At 36.3% G+C, this 16084-nt stretch overlaps 1 long non-coding RNA gene across 1 annotated transcript in view; it reads left to right on the forward strand.

Annotated features, from left to right (window-relative positions):
* LOC137630074 (uncharacterized) overlaps nucleotides 1-16084 on the forward strand; it is a 30280-nt gene that overhangs the window by 14036 nt on the left and 160 nt on the right. The window lies entirely within an intron of this gene.

Raw genomic sequence — 16084 nt, forward strand, 5'->3', positions numbered from 1 at the left:
GCAGGGTAATTTGATATTGATTTTGAGGGCAGGTAATTTGATATTGATTTTGAGGGCAGGTAATTTGATATTGATTTTGAGGGCAGGTAATTTGATATTGATTTTGAGGGCAGGGTAATTTGATATTGATTTTGAGGGCAGGGTAATTTGATATTGATTTTGAGGGCAGGGTAATTTAATATTGATTTTGAGGGCAGGGTAATTTGATATTGATTTTGAGGGCAGGGTAATTTGATACTGATTTTGAGGGCAGGGTAATATGATATTGATATTGAGGTCAGGGTAATTTGATATTAATTTTGAGGGCAGGGTAATTTGATGTTGATTTTGAGGGCAGGTAATTTGATATTGATTTTGAGGACAGGTAATTTGATATTGATTTTGAGGGCAGGTAATTTGATATTGATTTTGAGGACAGGTAATTTGATATTGATTTTGAGGGCAGGGTAATATGACATTGATATTGAGGTCGGGGTAATTTGATATTAATTTTGAGGGCAGGATAATTTGATGTTGATTTTGAGGGCAGGTATTTTGATATTGAATTTGAGGGCAGGTAATTTGATATTATTTTGAGGGCAGGTAATTTGATACTGATTTTGAGGGCAGGTAATTTGATACTGATTTTGAGGGCAGGTAATTTGATATTGATTTTGAGGGCAGATAATTTGATACTGATTTTGAGGGCAGGTGATTTGATATTGATTTTGAGGGCAGGTGATTTGATATTGATTTTGAGGGCAGGTAATTTGATACTGATTTTGAGGGCAGGTAATTTGATATTGATTTTGAGGGCAGGTAATTTCATACTGATTTTTAGGGCAGGTAATTTGATATTGATTTTGAGGGCAGGTAATTTGATACTGATTTTGAGGGCAGGTAATTTGATACTGATTTTGAGGGCAGGGTAATTTGATATTGATTTTGAGGGGAGGTAATTTGATGTTGATTTTTAGGGCAGGTAATTTGATATTGCTTTTGAGGGCAGGTAATTTTATATTGATTTTGAGGGCAGGTGATTTGATATTGATTTGAGGGCAGGTAATTTGATACTGATTTTGAGGGCAGGTAATTTGATATTGATTTTGAGGTCAGGTAATTTGATACTGATTTTAAGGGCAGGGTAATTTGATATTGATTTTGAGGACAGGGTAATTTGATACTGATTTTGAGGGCAGGGTAATTTGATGTTGATTTTGAGGGCAGGGTAAATTGATACTGATTTTGAGGGCAGGTAATTCGATGTTGATTTTGAGGGCAGGGTAATTTGATATTGATTTTGAGGGCAGGGTAATTTGATATTGATTTTGAGGGCAGGGTAATTTGATATTGATTTTGAGGGCAGGGTAATTTGATACTGATTTTGAGGGCAGGGTAATTTGATGTTGATTTTGAGGGCAGGGTAAATTGATACTGATTTTGAGGGCAGGTAATTCGATGTTGATGTTGAGGGCAGGGTAATTTGATATTGATTTTGAGGGCAGGGTAATTTGATATTGATTTTGAGGGCAGGGTAATTTGATATTGATTTTGAGGGCAGGGTAATTTGATATTGATGTTGAGGGCAGGTAATTTGATACTGATTTTAAGGGCAGGGTAATTTGATATTGATTTTGAGGAGAGTGTAATTTGATATTGATTTTGAGGGGAGGTAATTTGATATTGATTTTGAGGGCAGGTAATTTGATATTGATTTTGAGGGTGGGTAATTTGATGTTGATTTTGAGGGCAGGTAATTTGATGTTGATTTTGAGGGCAGGGTAATTTCATATATATTTTGAGGGCAGGGTAATTTCATATATATATTGAGGGCAGGGTAATTTCATATATATTTTGAGGGCAGGGTAATTTGATATTGATTTTGAGGGCAGGGTAATTTGATATTGATTTTGAGGGCAGGGTAATTTGATATTGATTTTGAGGGCAGGGTAATTTGATATTGATTTTGAGGGCAGGGTAATTTGATATTGATTTTGAGGGCAGGGTAATTTGATATTGATTTTGAGGAGAGGGTAATTTGATATTGATTTTGAGGGGAGGTAATTTGATATTGATTTTGAGGACAGGTAATTTGATATTGATTTTGAGGGCAGGGTAATTTGATATTGATGTTGAGGGTAGGTAATTTGATGTTGATTTTGAGGGCAGGGTAATTTGATATTGAATTTGAGGGCAGGGTAATTTGATATTGATTTAGAGGGGAGGTAATTTGATATTGATTTTGAGGGCAGATAATTTGATGTTGATTTTGAGGGCAGGGTAATTTGATGTTGATTTTTAGGACAGGGTAATTTGATATTGATTTTGAGGGCAGGTAATTTGATGTTGATTTTAAGGGCAGGTAATGTGATATTGATTTTGAGGGCAGGGTAATTTGATACTGATTTTGAGGGCAGGTAATTTGATACTGATTTTGAGGGCAGGTAATTTGATACTGATTTTGAGGGCAGGTAATTTGATACAGATTTTGAGGGCAGGTAATGTGATATTGATTTTTAGGACAGGGTAATTTGATACTGATTTTGAGGGCAGGTAATTTGATACTGATTTTTAGGACGGTAATTTGATACTGATTTTGAGGGCAGGTAATTTGATACTGATTTTGAGGGCAGGTAATTTGATATTGATTTTGAGGGCAGGTAATGTGATATTGATTTTGAGGGCAGGTAATGTGATATTGATTTTGAGGGCAGGGTAATTTGATACTGATTTTGAGGGCAGGTAATTTGATACTGATTTTGAGGGCAGGTAATTTGATACTGATTTTGAGGGCAGGTAATTTGATATTGATTTTGAGGGCAGGTAATGTGATATTGATTTTTAGGACAGGGTAATTTGATACTGATTTTGAGGGCAGGTAATTTGATACTGATTTTTAGGACGGTAATTTGATACTGATTTTGAGGGCAGGTAATTTGATACTGATTTTGAGGGCAGGTAATTTGATATTGATTTTGAGGGCAGGTAATGTGATATTGATTTTGAGGGCAGGGTAATTTGATGTTGATTTTGAGGGCAGGGTAATTTGATATTGATTTTGAGGGCAGGGTAATTTGATATTGATTTTGAGGGCAGGGTAATTTGATATTGATTTTGAGGGCAGGGTAATTTGATATTGATGTTGAGGGGAGGTAATTTGATGTTGATTTTGAGGGCAGGGTAATTTGATATTGATTTTGAGGGCAGGTAATTTGATATTGATTTTGAGGGCAGGTAATTTGATATTGATTTTGAGGGCAGGTAATTTGATATTGATTTTGAGGGCAGGGTAATTTGATATTGATGTTGAGGGCAGGTAATTTGATGTTGATTTTGAGGGCAGGGTAATTTGATATTGATTTTGAGGGCAGGTAATTTGATATTGATTTTGAGGGCAGGGTAATTTGATGTTGATTTTGAGGGCAGGGTAATTTGATATTGATTGTTGAGGGCAGGTAATTTGATATTGATTTTGAGGGCAGGGTAATTTGATATTGATTTTGAGGGCAGGGTAATTTGATATTGATGTTGAGGGGAGGTAATTTGATGTTGATTTTGAGGGCAGGGTAATTTGATATTGATTTTGAGGGCAGGTAATTTGATATTGATTTTGAGGACAGGTAATTTGATATTGATTTTGAGGGCAGGTAATTTGATATTGATTTTGAGGGCAGGGTAATTTGATATTGATTTTGAGGGCAGGGTAATTTGATATTGATTTTGAGGGCAGGGTAATTTGATATTGATTTTGAGGGCAGGTAATTTGATATTGATTTTGAGGGCAGGTAATTTGATATTGATTTTGAGGGCAGGGTAATTTGATATTGATTTTGAGGGCAGGGTAATTTGATATTGATTTTGAGGGCAGGGTAATTTGATGTTGATTTTGAGGGCAGGGTAATTTGATGTTGATTTTGAGGGCAGGGTAATTTGATAATTGATTTTGAGGGCAGGGTAATTTGATATTGATTTTGAGGGCAGGGTAATTTGATGTTGATTTTGAGGGCAGGGTAATTTGATGTTGATTTTGAGGGCAGGGTAATTTGATATTGATTTTGAGGGCAGGGTAATTTGATATTGATTTTGAGGGCAGGGTAATTTGATGTTGATTTTGAGGGCAGGGTAATTTGATGTTGATTTTGAGGGCAGGGTAATTTGATATTGATTTTGAGGGCAGGGTAATTTGATATTGATTTTGAGGGCAGGTAATTTGATATTGATTTTGAGGGCAGGGTAATTTGTATTGATTTTGAGGGCAGGGTAATTTGATATTGATTTTGAGGGCAGGGTAATTTGATATTGATTTTGAGGGCAGGGTAATTTGATATTGATTTTGAGGGCAGGTAATTTGATATTGATTTTGAGGGCAGGGTAATTTGATATTGATTTTGAGGGCAGGGTAATTTGATATTGATTTTGAGGGCAGGGTAATTTGATATTGATTTTGAGGGCAGGGTAATTTGATATTGATGTTGAGGGCAGTAATTTGATATTGATTTTAAGGGCAGGGTAATTTGATATTGATTTTGATGGCAGGTATTTTGATATTGATTTTGAGGGCAGGGTAATTTCATATTGATTGAGAGGGCAGGGTAATTTTATGTTGATTTTGAGGGCAGGGTAATTTGATATTGAATTTGAGGCAGGGTAATTTGATATTGATGTTGAGGGCAGGTAATTTGATGTTGATTTTGAGGGCAGGGTAATTTGATATTGATTTTGAGGGCAGGTAATTTGATATTGATTCTGAGGGCAGGTAATTTGATATTGATTTTGAGGGCAGGGTAATTTCATATTGATTTGAGGGCGGGGTAATTTGATATTGATTTTGAGGGCGGGTAATTTAATACTGATTTTGAGGGCAGGGTAATTTGATATTGATTTTGAGGGCAGGTAATTTGATACTGATTTTGAGGGCAGGGTAATTTGATACTGATTTTAAGGGTAGGGTAATTTGATACTGATTTTAAGGTAGGGTAATTTGATACTATTTTGAGGGCAGGGTAATTTGATATTGATTTTTGAGGGCAGGTAATTTGATATTGATTTTGAGGGCAGGGTAATTTGATATTGATTTTGAGAGCAGGGTAATTTGATACTTGATTTTAGGGTAGGGTAATTTGATATTGATTTTGAGGGCAGGGTAATTTGATATTGATTTTGAGGGCAGGGTAATTTGATGTTGATTTTGAGGGCAGGGTAATTTTATGTTGATTCTAGGGCAGGGTAATTTGATGTTGATTTTGAGGGCAGGGTAATTTGATATTGATTTTGAGGGCAGGGTAATTTGATGTTGATTTTGAGGGCAGGGTAATTTGATATTGATTTTGAGGGCAGGGTAATTTGATGTTGATTTTGAGGGCAGGGTAATTTGATATTGATGTTGAGGGCAGGGTAATTTGATGTTGATTTTGAGGCAGGGTAATTTGATGTTGATTTTGAGGGCAGGTAATTTGATGTTGATTTTGAGGGCAGGGTAATTTGATGTTGATTTTGAGGCATGGGTAATTTGATGTTGATTTTGAGGGCAGGGTAATTTGATATTGATTTTGAGGGCAGGGTAATTTGATGTTGATTTTGAGGGCAGGGTAATTTGATATTGATTTTGAGGGCAGGGTAATTTGATATTGATTTTGAGGGCAGGGTAATTTGATATTGATTTTTAGGCATGGGTAATTTGATGTTGATTTTGAGGGCAGGGTAATTTGATATTGATTTTGAGGGCAGGGTAATTTGATATTGATTTTGAGGGCAGGGTAATTTGATATTGATTTTGAGGGCAGGGTAATTTGATATTGATTTTGAGGGCAGGGTAATTTGATATTGATTTTGAGGGCATGGGTAATTTGATGTTGATTTTGAGGGCAGGGTAATTTGATATTGATGTTGAGGGCAGGGTAATTTGATATTGATTTTGAGGGCAGGGTAATTTGATATTGATTTTGAGGGCAGGGTAATTTGATATTGATTTTGAGGGCAGGGTAATTTGATATTGATTTTGAGGGCAGGGTAATTTGATATTGATGTTGAGGGCAGGGTAATTTGATATTGATTTTGAGGGCAGGGTAATTTGATATTGATGTTGAGGGCAGGGTAATTTGATATTGATTTTGAGGGCAGGGTAATTTGATATTGATTTTGAGGGCAGGGTAATTTGATATTGATGTTGAGGGCAGGGTAATTTGATGTTGATTTTGAGGGCAGGGTAATTTGATATTGATTTTGAGGGCAGGGTAATTTGATGTTGATTTTGAGGGCAGGGTAATTTGATATTGATGTTGAGGGCAGGGTAATTTGATGTTGATTTTGAGGGCAGGGTAATTTGATATTGATTTTGAGGGCAGGGTAATTTGATATTGATGTTGAGGGCAGGGTAATTTGATGTTGATTTTGAGGGCAGGGTAATTTGATATTGATGTTGGGGGCAGGGTAATTTGATGTTGATTTTGAGGGCAGGGTAATTTGATATTGATTTTGAGGGCAGGGTAATTTGATATTGATGTTGAGGGCAGGGTAATTTGATGTTGATTTTGAGGGCAGGGTAATTTGATATTGATGTTGAGGGCAGGGTAATTTGATATTGATTTTGAGGGCAGGGTAATTTGATATTGATTTTGAGGGCAGGGTAATTTGATATTGATGTTGAGGGCAGGGTAATTTGATGTTGATTTTGAGGGCAGGGTAATTTGATATTGATTTTGAGGGCAGGGTAATTTGATATTGATTTTGAGGGCAGGGTAATTTGATATTGATGTTGAGGTCAGAGTAATTTGATATTGATTTTGAGGGCAGGGTAATTTGATATTGATTTTGAGAGCAGGGTAATTTGATATTGATGTTGAGGGCAGGGTAATTTGATATTGATTTTGAGGGCAGGATAATTTGATATTGATGTGAGCGCAAGATACTTTGATGTTGATTTTTTAGGGCAGGATAATTTGATGTTGATTTTGAGGGCAGGATAATTTGATGTTGATTTTGAGGGCAGGGTAATTTGATGTTGATTTCAAAGGCCATGGTAATTTTATATTTTTTCAGGACAGGGTCATTAATATGATTTTGACAGTAGAGTCATTATAGGTTATGATTTCATATGGGGATAGGAACGTAAAGTCTCTTCAAACTACTTAGCTCTTTGTAGTATGTCTGAAAAGTTGCCTTTCAAGTTTTTGAAATTACTAATATAAAAAAAATAAGACTTGACCTCTTAGGTGACTTACTGGTAATGTTTGACAGTATTTTGGAATGGGAATCTCTCTCTCTCTCTCTCTCTCTCTCTCTCTCTCTCTCTCTCTCTCTCTCTCTCTCTCTCTCTCTCTCTCTCTCTTTCCAATTCAAATAGGTTTTTTTATTTACTTTCTATCCCTCTTATTAAAAATAGGTTTTTCATTCTTTTACGCGTTTTTTCTCAAGAAGCAATTAGAAAACTTTTCAATTTCACTCAAAAAGCCGTATGTTTATTTCCATATTTGTCAGTATTTGTCTCTCTCCATGTCCAATATTTTGTTCCCCCTCTCTATTCATGTCCAACTATAAGTTGCCCTTCTTTATTCATGTCCAACTATATGTTGCCCTTCTCTATTCATGTCCAACTATAAGTTGCCCTTCTCTATTCATGTACAATTATAAGTTGCCTTCTCTATTCATGTCCAACTATAAGTTGCCCCTCTCGATTCATGTCCAACTATAAGTTGCCCCTCTCTATTCATGTCCAACTATAAGTTTCCCGACACTCTCTATTCATGTCCAACTATAAGTTGCCCTTCTTTATTCATGTCCAACTATATGTTGCCCTTCTCTATTCATGTCCAACTATAAGTTGCCCTTCTCTATTCATGTACAATTATAAGTTGCCTTCTCTATTCATGTCCAACTATAAGTTGCCCCTCTCGATTCATGTCCAACTATAAGTTGCCCCTCTCTATTCATGTCCAACTATAAGTTTCCCGACACACTCTATTCATGTCTAACTGTAAGTATCCCCTCTCTATTCATGTTCAATTATAAGGTGCCCCTCTCTATTCATGTCCAACTATAAGTTGCCCTTCTCTATTCATGTCCAACTATAAGTTGCCCTTCTCTATTCATGTCCAACTATAAGTTGCCCTTCTCTATTCATGTCCAACTATAAGTTGCCCTTCTCTATTCATGTCCAACTATAAGTTGCCCTTCTTTATTCATGTCCAACTATAAGTTGCCCTTCTCTATTCATGTCCAACTATAAGTTGCCCTTCTCTATTCATGTCCAACTATAAGTTGCCCTTCTCTATTCATGTCCAACTATAAGTTGCCCTTCTCTATTTTTGTCCAACTATAAGTTGCCCTTCTCTATTTTTGTCCAACTATAAGTTGCCCCCCTCAATTCATGTCCAATTATAAGATGCCCCTTTCTATTCACGTCCAACTATAAGTTTCCCAACACACACTATTCATGTCCAACCATAAGTTGCCCCTCTCTATTCATGTCCAATTATAAGTTGCCCTTCTTTATTCATGTTCAACTATAAGTTGCCCTTCTATATTCATATCCAACTATAAGTTGCCCCCCTTTATTCATGTCCAACTATAAGTTGCCCCTCTCTATTCATGTCCAACTATAAGTTGCCCCTCTCTATTCATGTCCAACTATAAGTTGTCCCCCTCTATTCATGTCCAACTATAAGTCGCCCCTCTCTATTCATGTCCAACTATAAGTTGTCCTTCTCTATTCTTGTCCAACTATAAGTTACCCCTCTCTATTCATGTCCAATTATAAGTTGCCACTCTCATTTCATGTCCAACCATAAGTAGTCCCTCTCATTTCATGTCCAACCATAAGTTGCCCCCCTCTAATCATGTCCAATTATAAGTTGCCCTTCTCTATTTATGTCCAACTATAAGTTGCCTCTCTCTATTCATGTCCAATTATAAGTTGCCTCTCTCTATTCATGTTCAATTATAAGTTGGCCCTCTATTCATATCCAACTACAAGTTGCCCAATACTATTCATGTCCACCTATAAGTTGCCCTTTTCTATTCATGTCCAACTATAAGTTGCCCCTCTCTATTCATGTCCAACTACAAGTTGCCCAATACTATTCATGTCCACCTATAAGTTGCCCTTCTCTATTCATGTCCAATTATAAGTTGCCCTTCTCTATTCATGTCCAATTATAAGTTGCCTCTCTCTATTCATGTCCAATTATAAGTTGCCTCTCTCTATTCATATCCAATTATAAGTTGGCCCTCTATTCATATCCAATTATAAGTTGCCCTTCTCTATTCATGTCCAATTATAAGTTGCCCTTCTTTATTCATGTCCAACTATAAGTTGCCCTTCTCTATTCATGTCCAATTATAAGTTGCCCCTCTCTATTCATGTCCAACTACAAGTTGCCCAATATTATTCATGTCCACCTATAAGTTGCCCTTCTCTATTCATGTCCACCTATAAGTTGCCCCTCTCTATTCATGTCCAACTATAAGTTGCCCTTCTCTATTCATGCCCAACTATAAGTTGCCCCTCTCTATTCATGTCCCATTATGAGTTGCCCCTCTCTATTCATGTCCAACCATAAGTGGCCCTTCTCTATTTTTGTCCAATTATAAGTTGCCCCTCTCTATTCATGTCCAATTATAAGTTGCCCTTCTCTATTCATGTCCAATTATAAGTTGCCCTTCTCTATTCATGTCCAATTATAAGTTGCCCTTCTTTATTCATGTCCAACTATAAGTTGCCCTTCTTTATTCATGTCCAACTATAAGTTGCCCTTCTTTATTCATGACCAACTATAAGTTGCCCTTCTCTATTCATGTCCAAATATAAGCTGCCCATCTTTATTTATGTCCAACTCTAAGTTGCCCATCTTTATTTATGTCCAACTATAAGTTGCCTTTCTCTATTAATGTCCAACTCTAAGTTGCCCTTCTTTATTCATGTCCAACTATAAGTTGCCCTTCTTTATTCATGTCCAACTATAAGTTGCCGCTCTCTATTCATGTCCAACTCTAAGTTGCCCTTCTCTATTCATGTCCAACTATAGGTTGCTGCTCGCTATTCATGTCCAACTATAAGTTGCCCTTCTTTATTCATGTCCAACTATAAGTTGCCGCTCTCTATTCATGTCCAACTCTAAGTTGCCCTTTTCTATTCATGTCCAACTATAAGTTGCCCTTCTCTATTCATGTCCAACTATTAGTTGCCCTTCTTTATTCATGTCCAACTATAAGTTGCCCTTCTTTATTCATGTCCAACTATTAGTTGCCCTTCTTTATTCATGTCCAACTATAAGTTGCCTTCTTTATTCATGTCCAACTATAAGTTGCCCCTCTCTATCCATGTCCAACTATATGTTGCCCTTCTTTATTCATGTCCAACAATAAGTTGCCCTTCTTTATTCATGTCCAACTATAAGTTGCCCTTCTTTATTCATGTCCAACTATAAGTTGCCCTTCTTTATTCATGTCCAACTATAAGTTGCCCTTCTATATTCATGTCCAACTATAAGTTGCCTTTCTTTATTCATGTCCAACTATAAGTTGCCATTCTGTATTCATGTCTAACTATAAGTTGCCCTTCTGTATTCATGTCCAACTATAAGTTGCCCTTCTTTATTCATGTCCAACTATAAGTTGCCCTTCTGTATTCATGTCCAACTATAAGTTGCCCTTCTGTATTCATGTCCAACTATAAGTTGCCCTTCTTTATTCATGTCCAACTATAAGTTGCCCTTCTGTATTCATGTCCAACTATAAGTTGCCCTTCTTTATTCATGTCCAACTATAAGTTGCCCTTCTGTATTCATGTCCAACTATAAGTTGCCCTTCTGTATTCATGTCCAACTATAAGTTGTCCTTCTTTATTCATGTCCAACTATAAGTTGCCCTTCTTTATTCATGTCCAACTATAAGTTGCCGCTCTCTATTCATGTCCAACTATAAGTTGCCCTTCTGTCTTCATGTCCAACTATAAGTTGCCCTTCTTTATTCATGTCCAACTATAAGTTGCCCCTCTTTATTCATGTCCAACTATAAGTTGCCCTTCTGTATTCATGTCCAACTCTAAGTTGCCCTTCTGTATTCATGTCCAACTATAAGTTGCCCTTCTTTATTCATGTCCAACTATAAGTTGCCGCTCTCTATTCATGTCCAACTATAAGTTGCCCTTCTTTATTCATGTCCAACTATAAGTTGCCCTTCTTTATTCATGTCCAACTATAAGTTGCCCTTCTTTATTCATGTCCAACTATAAGTTGCCCTTCTTTATTCATGTCCAACTATAAGTTGCCCTTCTGTATTCATGTCCAACTATAAGTTGCCCTTCTTTATTCATGTCCAACTATAAGTTGCCGCTCTCTATTTATGTCCAACTATAAGTTGCCCTTCTTTATTCATGTCCAACTATAAGTTGCCCTTCTTTATTCATGTCCAACTATAAGTTGCCCTTCTTTATTCATGTCCAACTATAAGTTGCCCTTCTTTATTCATGTCCAACTATAAGTTGCCCTTCTTTATTCATGTCCAACTATAAGTTGCCCTTCTTTATTCATGTCCAACTATAAGTTGCCCTTCTTTATTCATGTCCAACTATAAGTTGCCCTTCTTTATTCATGTCCAACTATAAGTTGCCCTTCTGTATTCATGTCCAACTATAAGTTGCCCTTCTTTATTCATGTCCAACTATAAGTTGCCCTTTTCTATTCATGTCCAATTATAAGTTGCCCTTCTGTATTCATGTCCAACTATAAGTTGCCCTTCTTTATTCATGTCCAACTATAAGTTGCCGCTCTCTATTCCTGTCCAACTATAAGTTGCCCTTCTGTATTCGTGTCCAACTATAAGTTGCCCTTCTTTATTCATGTCCAACTATAAGTTGCCCTCCTTTATTCATGTCCAACTATAAGTTGCCCTTCTCTATTTATGTCCAACTATAAGTTGCCCTTCTCTATTTATGTCCAACTATAAGTTGCCCTTCTTTATTCATGTCCAACTATAAGTTGCCCTTCTGTATTCGTGTCCAACTATAAGTTACCCCTCTCTATGCATGTCCAACTATAAGTTACCCCTCTCTATGCATGTCCAACTATAAGTTACCCCTCTCTATGTATGTCCAACTATAAGTTACCCCACTCTATGCATGTCCAACTATAAGTTGCCCTTCTCTATTCATGTCCAATTATAAGTTACCCCACTCTATTCATGTCTAATTATAAGTTGCCCCTCTCTATTCATGTCCAATTATAAATAGCCCCTCTCTATCCATGTTCAATTATAAGGTGCCCCTCTCTATTCATGTCCAACTATAAGTTGCCCTTCTTTATTCATGTCCAACTATAAGTTGCCCTTCTCTATTCATGTCCAAATATAAGTTGCCCTTCTCTATTCATGTCCAATTATAAGTTGACCTTCTCTATTCATGTCCAACTATAAGTTGTCCTTGTCTATTCATGTTCAATTATAAGGTGCCCCTCTCTATTCATGTCCAACTTTAAGTTGCCATTCTCTATTCATGTCCAACTATAAGTTGCCCTTCTTTATTCATGTCCAACTATAAGTTGCCCTTCTTTATTCATGTCCAACTATAAGTTGCCCTTCTTTATTCATGTCCAACTATTAGTTGCCGCCCTTTATTCATGTCCAACTATAAGTTGCCTTCTTTATTCATGTCCAACTATAAGTTGCCCCTCTCTATCCATGTCCAACTATATGTTGCCCTTCTTTATTCATGTCCAACAATAAGTTGCCCCTCTCTACTCCTGTCCAACTATAAGTTGCCCTTCTTTATTCATGTCCAACTATAAGTTGCCCTTCTTTATTCATGTCCAACTATAAGTTGCCCTTCTTTATTCATGTCCAATTATAAGTTGCCCCTCTCTATTCATGTCCAATTATATGTTGGCTCTCTATGCATGTCCAACTATAAGTTACCCTTCTCTATTCATGTCCAACTTTAAGTTGCCATTCTCTATTTATGTCCAACTATAAGTTGCCCTTCTTTATTCATGTCCAACTATAAGTTGCCCTTCTTTATTCATGTCCAACTATAAGTTGCCCTTCTTTATTCATGTCCAACTATAAGTTGCCCTTCTCTATTCATGTCCAATTATAAGTTACCCCACTCTATTCATGTCTAATTATAAGTTGCCCCTCTCTATTCATGTTCAATTATAAGTAGCCCCTCTCTATTCCTGTTCAATTGTAAGGTGCTCCTCTCTATTCATGTCCAATTATAAGTTGCCCTTCTTTATTCATGTCCAACTATAAGTTGCCCTTCTCTATTCATGTCCAAATATAAGTTGCCCTTCTTTATTCATGTCCAATTATAAGTTGTCCTTGTCTATTCATGTTCAATTATAAGGTGCCCCTCTCTATTCATGTCCAACTCTAAGTTGTTGTTCTCTATTCATGTCCAACTATAAGTTGCCCTTCTCTATTCATGTCCAACTATAAATTGCCCTTCTCTATTCATGTCCAACTATAAATTGTTCTTCTCTATCCATGTCCAACTATAAGTTGGCCTTCTCTGTTCATGTCCAACTACAAGTTGCCCTTCTCTATTCATGTCCAATTATAAGTGTGTCTCTCTATTCTTGTCCAACTATAAGTTGCCCTTCTCTATTCATGTCCAATTATAAGTTGCCCTGCTCTATTCATGTCCAGTTATAAGTTGCCCTTCTCTATTCATGTCCAACTATAAGTTGTCCTTGTCTATTCATGTTCAATTATAAGGTGCCCCTCTCTATTCATGTCCAACTTTAAGTTGCCATTCTCTCTTCATGTCCAACTATAAGTTGCCCTTCTTTATTCATGTCCAACTATAAGTTGCCCTTCTTTATTCATGTCCAACTATAAGTTGCCCTTCTTTATTCATGTCCAACTATTAGTTGCCGCCCTTTATTCATGTCCAACTATAAGTTGCCCTTCTTTATTCATGTCCAACTATTAGTTGCCCTTCTTTATTCATGTCCAACTATAAGTTGCCTTCTTTATTCATGTCCAACTATAAGTTGCCCCTCTCTATCCATGTCCAACTATATGTTGCCCTTCTTTATTCATGTCCAACAATAAGTTGCCCCTCTCTACTCCTGTCCAACTATAAGTTGCCCTTCTTTATTCATGTCCAACTATAAGTTGCCCTTCTCTATTCATGTCCAATTATAAGTTGACCTTCTCTATTCATGTCCAACTATAAGTTGTCCTTGTCTATTCATGTTCAATTATAAGGTGCCCCTCTCTATTCATGTCCAACTTTAAGTTGCCATTCTCTATTCATGTCCAACTATAAGTTGCCCTTCTTTATTCATGTCCAACTATAAGTTGCCCTTCTTTATTCATGTCCAACTATAAGTTGCCCTTCTTTATTCATGTCCAATTATAAGTTGCCCGCCCCTCTCTATTCATGTCTAATTATAAGTTTCCCTCTGTGTTCATGTCCAATTTTTTTCTCCCCCCTTTCTACTCAAAGCCAGTTTTTGCTCCCCCTTTTATTCATGTCTATATTTAGTTCTCCTTGAATATTCATGTCCAAATTTTGTTCCTTATGTATATTTGTCCAATTTTCTATTTCCGGTCTCTAGTCATGTCCAAATTTTTGTGACCCCTCTATTCATGTCCAATTTCTTGTCCCCTTCTTTATTCTTGTCCAATTTTATGTTCCCCCTCCATTCATGCCCAATTTTATATGCCCCCTCTCCGTTCATGTCCAATTTTATATTACCTCTCTCTATTCATGTCCAATTTCATATTCCCCCTCTCTATTCATGTCCAATTTTATATTTTCCCTCTCCATTCATGTCCAATTTCTTGTCCTTTTCTATTCATGTCTAATTTCATATTCCCCCACTCTATTCATGTCCAATTTTTGGTTTCCCCCTCTTTATTCATGTCCAATTTTTCCCCCTCACTTCGTGTCCAATTTTTGGTTGCCCTCTTTCTATTCATGTCCAATTTTTGTTCCCCCATGTTTATTCATGTCCAATATTTGTTCTCCCAGAATGTTCATGTCCAATTTTTGTTCCCCATGTATATTCATGTCCAATATTTGTTCTCCCCGAATGTTCATGTCCAATTTTTGTTCCCCATGTATATTCATGTCCAATATTTGTTCTCCCCGAATGTTCATGTCCAATTTTTGTTCCCCCCATGTATATTCATGTCCAATATTTGTTCTCCCAGAATGTTCATGTCCAATTTTTGTTCCCCATGTACCGTATATTCATACCTAATTTTCTATTCCCCCTCTCTAATCATGTCCAATTTTTTTGTTCCCTTTCTATTCATGTCCAATTTTTGTTCCCCCCCTTTATTCATATCCAAATTTTCGTTCCCTCTCTATTCATGTCCAATGTGTTTTATTTCACCTCTATATTCATGTCCATATTTTGTTCTCTCCTCTCTACACACTTTTTAAGTCCCTTATCTAAATTTATTTCCTTAATGCCAGTATTTTTCTCTTTAAGTGAAAATTTATATGTTGATCTTCCATTGATTCTCATTCTTCATGTTTTATTGTTGGTTTTATATGTGGTCATTTGTCCCTTATTCAATTTCAACGATAACATTTTTTCTCTTTCATAATGGTTTTATATCTAGTTTAAGGAAATAATCGTTTGACTCCAAGCTCCCAGAATTTGACATAATGATCAGGGTTTAATTTTAGGGAAATAATTGACTCGAAGCTCTCAGAAATTACCTTACTGATCAGGGTTAAATTTAGGTAAATAATTGTCTTGAAGCTCTCAGAATTTGCTTTACTGATCATGGTTTATTTTAGTGAAATAATTGAATCGTAACTCAGAATTCTCTGAATTTGCTTTACTGATCATGGTTTTTTTTAGTGAGATAATTGAATCGTAACTCAGAATTGACCTAACTGATCATGGTATATTGTCTGAGAGTTAGCGTTCAAATTTTTGCTTAGTTTTATTTCGTATACAAATATATTTTTAGCTTAGTTTTATTTCGTATACAAATATATAAAGTAAAAAATTATAACCATGAAAAGGAAAATGAAGACTTGATTGGTTAATACCAAAGTCCGTCGATATCACCAATTTGGACTTTCGTAGCAATGGTCAGCTTTCGTGAAATCAACGGAGAAAGAAGGGATATTTTGTCTAGTCTCTAG

The sequence above is a fragment of the Palaemon carinicauda genome, chromosome 38, assembly GCF_036898095.1.
Source record: "Palaemon carinicauda isolate YSFRI2023 chromosome 38, ASM3689809v2, whole genome shotgun sequence".
Classification (NCBI taxonomy): Eukaryota; Metazoa; Arthropoda; class Malacostraca; order Decapoda; family Palaemonidae; genus Palaemon; species Palaemon carinicauda.